This window comes from Acinonyx jubatus, chromosome E2, assembly GCF_027475565.1.
Source record: "Acinonyx jubatus isolate Ajub_Pintada_27869175 chromosome E2, VMU_Ajub_asm_v1.0, whole genome shotgun sequence".
Classification (NCBI taxonomy): Eukaryota; Metazoa; Chordata; class Mammalia; order Carnivora; family Felidae; genus Acinonyx; species Acinonyx jubatus.
The window spans coordinates 53,595,101-53,603,295 of NC_069396.1; the positions used below are offsets into that span (position 1 = coordinate 53,595,101).

Consider the following 8,195-nt stretch of genomic DNA (forward strand, 5'->3'; position numbering starts at 1 on the left):
ACAGAGCTATTTAAGTAAATCTGGATAGATTTCCAAGACATATTGTTGAGTTAAAAAAGCAAGCTGCAGAACAATATGTACAGTATGATCCCATTTATGTTAAAACACTCACATCGTTGCTCAAAACAATACTACTCATTTACTATACAATACTATGCATATACTATATTACTAGATATATATACACACTTTAAGACAAAGATCTGGAAGGACCCACCATAACAATGATAATAGTAGTTACTTCCCGAGGAGATACCTAGTTTGGAAAGAGGTGATCAAAGGGGACCTCAGCTTGATCTGTAACACTGTCTTTAAAAAGCGAAGATAATCTATCCACACACTACTTGTACACTTGAAAACTAATTTTTCACAAGGGAAGAAATGTATGTGAGTATATGTACATGAATATGGCAAATAGAAACCTAAGCTTTAATTAAAAAAAATTTTTTTTAATGTTTATTTATTTTTGAGACAGAGAGAGACAGAGCATGAATGGGGGAGGGGCAGAGAGAGAGGGAGACACAGAATCGGAAGCAGGCTCCAGGCTCTGAGCCATCAGCCCAGAGCCTGACGCGGGGCTCGAACTCATGAACCGTGAGATCGTGACCTGAGCTGAAGTCGTGACCTGAGCTGAAGTCAGACGCTCAACCGACTGAGCCACCCAGGCGCCCCCCTAAGCTTTTATTTTAAATGTCCTTTAGAGGCACACAAACCTGAATTCAAGTCCTGTCTCTGCCACCAGCTTACACAAGTCACTCCATCATTCTGAACTTTTGTTTTCCCACATGTAAAACCGGGATGCGAATTTATATTTAATAGGGTTGTCACGAAAAGTAAATAATATTGTATGTAAAGTCCCAAGAATAGTGTCTGACAGGTAGTGTATGTTCAATTAGAAGTTAATGCTTTTCCATTTCCCAGCCCCATCTAATTCTAACCTTGCTTCTAACCCAGGAGTCAGACTGAGATGATGGCTTTGTGGGTACCTCAGAATTTATCCCCTCTGTGGTAGGTAGAATAATGGCTCCCCCAAAATGTCCTAATCCCCAGAATCTGTGACTATGTCAGGTTCGATGGTAAAAGGGAATTAAGGTGGCTCTTTGCTGACTTTAAGATAAGGAAGGTGGCCTGGATTATCTAGGTGGGTCCCATGCAATCATGAGGTCATATTTCCACCAGGAGGGCAGAGCCTGCACGAAGATGAAGCCAATTAGAGGAAATCAGAGGGCTCAGAAATTCAAAGAGACACATTCCTGGGAACATCCTGTGAGCGCCTGGATCCATGTGTGAAGTTTGGAGCTAGTCATGACTTTTCATTTACAGTTGACCCTTGAACAGCGAGGGAGGTAGGGCGCTGACCCCATCCCCTGCACGGGTGAAAATCTCCATATACCTTTTGCCTCCAGAAACCTGAACCACTAACAGTCTACTGTTGATCAGAAGCTTTACCAATAACATATAAACAGTCAGTGAACACATATTTTGTATATGTATCATACACTGTGTTCTTACAATAAAGCTAGAGAAAGAAAATGCTATTAAGAAAATCATAAAACATATTTGCAATACTGTACTGTATTTATTTTAAAAAACTGCTTAGAAGTGGACCCGCACTTCAGACGCATTGTTCAAGAGTCAACTGTATATGAGACAATAACCACTCCCCTTTTTTCAGCCAATTTGAGTTGGAATTTTCCTCTTTGCAAGTGAAATGGTCGTTTTGAGACTCTGATGAGCTAGAAACTCATTCCCTAGAGAAAAACACATGCAGACAAACCTTTGTATACAATTCCCGGGAAACTTTTGACCCCCTGAAGTCAGGCCCCAAGTTATGAAGTCCTGCTCTGTTCTAAACATATCGCTGCCAGCAGGCATCAAAGAGAAGGAGAGAAGAGAGAAAGTCTTCAGGGAGTCCAGGATCCCTCCTTCTATTTCTGTAGAGGAGCTTTGATATGGGTCATAGACAAACGATTGGATCGAGGAATAAAAGATGGGAGCTCTCTGTGGAAGATGCAAAAAGGTTCTTTGGGAGCACTTTGCTCAGCTTCCTTGAGGAAATCTCTGCCTCTTTTAGGATTTACTGGAGGAAGGGTGTAAAATGGGGGGAAATTCAGCACCTCTTGGACGTCCTTCTTCTGTCTTCCCACACTTGGGACAACTGAAGATCAGAGAGGTAGAGTGAATTGCCCAAGATACACGGCAAATGTGTAAAGGTTTTGAATTTTGGCCTAGTTAGCTCTTTTATATAGAAAGAGCCCTTCCAAGTCTTCCTTTTCTTTTTACAATAGAAAAGAAACATGTCCCTATGGTCATGAGGTCCTATACATTTTGGCCCCTGCCTCCATGCCCTTATTTTGAACCCTTCTCCCTCTCATTCATTATGCTCCCTCCGCTGATTCTGCCTTTCTTTCTGTATCTCAAACATGACAAATGTGTCCCTGTTTCTTCCTTCTGCCTGGAATCATACTGGATAATCCACGAGTCAGACGAGATACATGTTCAAGGACCAGCAAAGTAAGGGCTTTCCGAAGGCTTTTTGGGAAAGAATTAAATATTGCAATGAAGCCATTACGGGAAAAACCAGAATATGGATCCCTTACATTGATCTTAATACTTAGTGTTTTTAAAAATGAATATTGGCCTATAATTTTCCTTTCTCATACTCTCCTTGTCAGGTATTGGTCTCAAAGTTAGGCCAGCCTCACAAAACAAGCTGGAGAGAGATCTCTCTTCTAGTCTCTGGAAGAGTATGTGTGATATTCAAATTATTTCATCCTTAAATGTTTAGTGGAAATTGCCAGTGACAATGTCCGGACCCGGAATTTTCTTTGTGGTTAATTTTTTTTCAGTTACTATCTCATTTGTTTAAATGGTTTTAGAACTAATCAAATGCTATGTTTCTTCTTGAGTAATTTCTGGTAGGTTATGGTTCTAGGGAAAATGTATTGATATTAAGTTATTCTTAATACCTAATTTTTACCTTGTTAATATCTGTAGCACCTGTAGCAATGTCCCCTTTTTAATTCCTGATATTGGCTATTTGTACTTTTTCTCTATTTTCTTTATTTCTTTTTATTTTTTTTAAATTTTTTTTAACGTTTATTTATTTTTGAGACAGAGAGAGACAGAGCATGAACGGGGGAGGGGCAGAGAGAGAGGGAGACACAGAATCAGAAGCAGGCTCCAGGCTCTGAGCCATCAGCCCAGAGCCCAACGTGGGGCTTGAACTCACGGACCGTGAGATCGTGACCTGAGCTGAAGTCGGACGCTTAACTGACTGAGCCACCCAGGCGCCCCTCTATTTTCTTTATTTCTAAAAAATGTTTTTATTTATTTTTGAGAGAGAGAGAGAGAACGCATGAGCCAGGGAGGTTCAGAGAGAGAAGGGGACAGAGGATCTGAAGCAGTCTCTGCACTGACAGCAGTGAGCCCAATGGAGGGCTTGAACTCATGAACCATGAGAATCATGACCCCGAGAGATCATGACCTGATCCAAAATCCAACGCTCAACTGCCTAAGCCACCCAGGTGTCCCATATTTTATCTATTTCTTTTAGTGCTTATCCTAGAAAGGGAAACTTACAAACTAACTTAAAAAGCTTCAATTAATCGACATGAGTAGGAAATAGTGAATCATATTATAAAACACGGATGGTAACAGTAACTAGAGTTATGGTGGGGATCATTTCATAGTGTATAAAAATCCTGAATCACTATGATGTACACCTGAAACTAATAGGATATTGCATATCAAATGTATTTCAATAACAAAAGTTAACCAACACCCCAAAAATATTAATCAACACCTTTACTCACCTCTTTGACAATACGAGGACTTTAGAATATAGTAACACCATATAGCCCCTCCTAACATGTGTTTTATTATGCATTTATATTCTCTTTCTTTAATGTACAAGCTATTATTATTGCTGTTATTGTTTGACACAGTCAAAATCTGTTCAGATTTATTCACATATTTATCACTTTCTTTGCTTTTTATTTCTCTTTGCATCTCGGATATTCCATCTGGGATCACTTTTTTTTTTCCTGCCTAAATTGGAGTCCTCAAAATATTTTTTTACTAAGGATCTGCTGCTAGTGGTAAACTCTCTTCACTTTTTTAAATCCCAAAATGTATTTTGATCTCATTGAAATTTATTTTTCACTGGGTATAAAATTGGCAGCTATTTTCTATCAGTGCATGGAGCCTACTCTGGTTTCCATTGTTATTTTTAAGAAGTCAGTTGTTAGGAATTGATCTTTTGAAAGGCATCTGTTTTCTCTATTATTGAGGTCCCTTTTCCTCTAGTATGCCTCAAATATGTAATAATGTTTCTAGGTGTGGATTTCTTTCTATTTCTCTTGCTTATTACTCACTGGGCTTCTTGAATCTTTCAGTTAGAGTTTCTCACCAATTTTGGAAACTTGAAAAATCCACCATTATTTCTTTAACTGCTCCTTTTGTCACATTCTCACTCTCTTTGGGGGACTCAGAATAAATGCAAAGATAAGACCTTCTGGTTCATGCTCTGTGTCTCAACTTCTTTTTTTTTTTAGACTTCAGTTTTGTTTTTTATTTAATTTTTTTTTTAACGTTTATTTATTTTTGAGACAGAGAGAGACAGAGCATGAATGGGGGAGGGTCAGAGAGAGAGGGAGACACAGAATCCGAAACAGGCTCCAGGCTCCGACCTGTCAGCACAGAGCCCGACGCGGGGCTCAAACTCACGGACCGCAAGATCATGACCTGAGCTGAAGTCGGACGCTCAACCGACTGAGCTACCCGGGCGCCCCTCTCAACTTCTTTTACATGGTCTCTGCCCTGTCTCTTCCTGGTGTGTTATGGGTAATTTTGTGTGACCTCTGTTCCAGTTCACTATTTCTCTATCCAGCTGTTGCTTTTAATTTTAAGCTTATTCACTAAGTTTTAAGTTGCTACTAGTTTTTCATTTTCAAAACATCTAGGTAATATTTACAGTTTCTTCACCCCTGTAAAAAACGGCGGTCTTAGATTTTTATATAAACAAACCACATTGTCTGATAATTCCAGCATCCCAAGTGTTTAGTGGGTTTCTAGTGCCTCTTACTTCTACTGGGTTTTGTTCCTGGCACTTTTTCTACTTGTTGATGTCAGACTTGTGCTACCCGCTTTCCTTAAAAATACGTTTACCAGAATGATTTGAGGCCTTTCACGAAAGTTCTTTTCAACAGAGAAAACTTTCTGTGTGTGCTATTGTCAAGACTTTAAAAACACTGCTAGTCGGAGACTAAGTTAAATTCACAATCTGAGGTCATGACCGCAACTTCACAAACGGGGGCCAATTTACTTCTTGTTTCCCTCCCCTCCCTGAGGGTATAGCCATGGCTTTCCCAGTGTGGTGTGGACTCCCCACCTTGGTTGGGCCTGAGCTTTTTTTTATTGCCCTCACCTAAGAAGCCATCCAAATAAAAGTTCAAATTTGCCAGGATTGTAAAATCCCCTCAGGGCAGAAGTATTCTGATTACTTCTCTGGGTTCTTGATTTCCCTTCAGTTATGGCCTGATAAATCTTGTGACACCTTCAATGCTTTTAAGACTTAAAAAAAATTTTTTTTTAGCCAACACGCTTAGTTGTTGCAGTGGGAGGCTTGGTCTGAATAACCTAGCCTGCTTTTTTTTTTTTTTTTCAATTTTTAATGTTTATTTATTTTTGAGGGAGAGGGAGACAGCGCAGGCAGCGAAGGGGCAGAGAGAAAGAGAGACACAGAATCTGAAACAGGCTCTAAGCCGTCAGCACAGAGCCCAATGCGGGGCTCGAACTCACAAACCGCAAGATCTTGAGCTGAGCCGAAGTCAGATGACCAACCAACTGGGCCACCCAGGTGCCCCAACCTAGCCTGCTATTATCAACAACTTCAATTATTCTGTCCTCTCAGCTTTGCTTAAATTTTCTTCTTGGCTCTTGGGGCACCTGGGTGGCTCAGTCAGTTGGGTGCCCGACTCGGACTCAGGTCATGATCTCGCGGTTCGTGAGTTCGAGCCCCGCGTCGGGCTCTGTGCCGACAGCTCGGAGCCCGGAGCCTGCTTCGGATTATGTGTCTCCCTCTCCCTCTGCCCCTCCCCCGCTCACGCTCTGTCTCTCTCTCTCTCTCAAAAATTGATATTAAAAAAATTTTTGTTAGTATTTTCTTCTGGGCTTTTAATACTACTTGACGTTATATAAATAAATAAATGTATGTCTTTGCCGACCACGTTGAAAGCTCCATGGGCACGTGTACTTTGTCTTGTTCACGGCTGTGTCCCCAGCATCCAGAATAGCCTCTGGCATATAGTGCGTGTTCAATATATGTTGAACGAACGAATGAATGAAAAAAGCGATTTTGCCACTTGTGCTGTGGCTACAGTGGGCCAAAGCAAAACGGCTAGGGGGATTCAGAAACATGGTCCCAACTCCAGAATCCGTGTGGAGACGTTTCAAAACACAATCCCAAATCAAGGTCACAACTTACCAAAGCGGCATAAAGAAGACAGCTCAAGGCTCCATGGTTTCCGGTGCTTGCCAGGATGAGGTGCTGGGCCGGGGAGTGAGTCTCGCTCAGTTGGTAGCCACAGGCTGCGGTGTCCCTTTCACCCTCTCCGCTGTTTGGTTCGCTTCGCCACCCCTCTTTGCTTCGGCCTGTCGCCCTTCCCTCCCGCTGAGTCTCAGGTGACGGGGCCCTTGTTTTCTTCCTCTTTGCTCTGGTCTCTCTGTTCACCTCTATGACTTGCTCTCTGTCCTGCTGTCCCCGTCGAACCCTGTTGTGCCTCGGTCATGTTCTCCTTCTCCCTCTGTCCTCCTCTGTAAGATGCGATGCCAGTTTCTTTCCGGACTCTGCCCGCAGCCCGACTCCCTAGCTTCATCTCCAGGATGCCTGCCAGGCCACCCTTCGTCTGGGTCACCCATCCCTTGCTCTGCCCCGCTCCCCTTCCTGGTCTCTATACCTTTCATGTTTCTACGCTCTGTTCCTGTCTCCACCCCCTTTGTCACGGTCCCTCTGTCACCATCCTTTCTGCCTCTGTTTCTTCATCTGTCACAGTGTCATGGAGTGTGCTTTGTTACTCGCACCGTGGTATTGTCACCGCTATCGCTATGCTCTCTGCGTTTGTGCACCGTTGTGGTTCCCTCTGTCTCCGACTCCTCCGGCCCCGTCCCCTCCCATTCTGAATCCTCCAACGCTGCCCCCCACTCTGCTTCCATTTCCTCGATTTCCGTCATGGGCCCCTCCCTGCCTCCGAAGCCTCCAGCTCTGTCTCTGTCCCCTCCGTGTACTGGTGTGCCCCTTATCTAAGATTGTTTCCTGTATCTCCAGCGTTGCTGTCTGTATCTCTGCCCCCTCTGCCTGCAACTGTTCTCTCTGCCTCTGTCACTGTGGCCTCCAACTGTGGCTCCGGCGCCTTCTCTATTTTTGTCATTTCTCCCTATATTACTTCTGTCTGTTGTCTCTGTCTTTTGTCTCTCTCTCTCTCGGTCGCTGTCCTCTGTCTCTGTCACCTGAATGTGTCTCCCCTGTCTCTATGATTGTCACCTTCTCCATATCTGCCACTGTCCCCCTTATCTCTTCCCTCTCCATCACTGTCCCTGTGGTCTTTGTCCCTTCTGTCACTGTCCTCTCTCTCCCTGACACCGTTCTCTGTCTCTATTACTGCCCTCTTGGTCTCTCTCTTCCTTCTTAGGCTCCCTGGTCTCTGTGCAGAACCCCCTCCCCCCCCCGGGGGTCTTGTCTCCGTTCCCCTCTGGGCCTCTGATCTGGCTCCGTCTCCAACACCTCTACAGCCTTCTCCGCTGTCTGGTTTCTCCGCTGTCTGTGCGACTTGCCCCTTTGCCCCTGACGACCCCTTGGTGTGATGCCACTTCCGAGGCGGTCCCCTCTGTTGTCTTCCCTAACTCTGTCCTTCTCTGCGGCCGTCCTCGGACCCTGCCCGTGAGATCACGGGCTCTACCTCGTCTCTGTAACAACCCCCTCCACGCGTCCTGATCGCGGTCGGGGGCTCCCCTCGCCGCCTCGCCGTCACTTCCGGCTTCCCCCTCACTTTCTAACACCTTTGCCTCGTCTTCTGCTCACGTGGGTTTGCGTGTGTGGCAGGTCTCTGTCCCTTTAGGGCTCCGTTCCTTCCGGCCCGTGTCTGGCCGTCTCTCTCTTCGGGGCGCTGACCCTCATCAAGGAATTTTATGGGGCC

General features: G+C 44.4%; 1 protein-coding gene across 1 annotated transcript in view; it reads right to left on the reverse strand.

Annotated features, from left to right (window-relative positions):
- Positions 1-7,148, reverse strand: part of LRRC4B (leucine rich repeat containing 4B) — a 60,909-nt gene extending 53,761 nt beyond the window's left edge. Inside the window, exon 1 of the mRNA XM_027037071.2 lies at positions 6,488-7,148. The gene's annotated coding sequence lies outside the window, so the exon portion shown is untranslated. The remainder of the gene's footprint in view (positions 1-6,487) is intronic.
- Between the last annotated feature and the right edge of the window lie 1,047 nt (positions 7,149-8,195).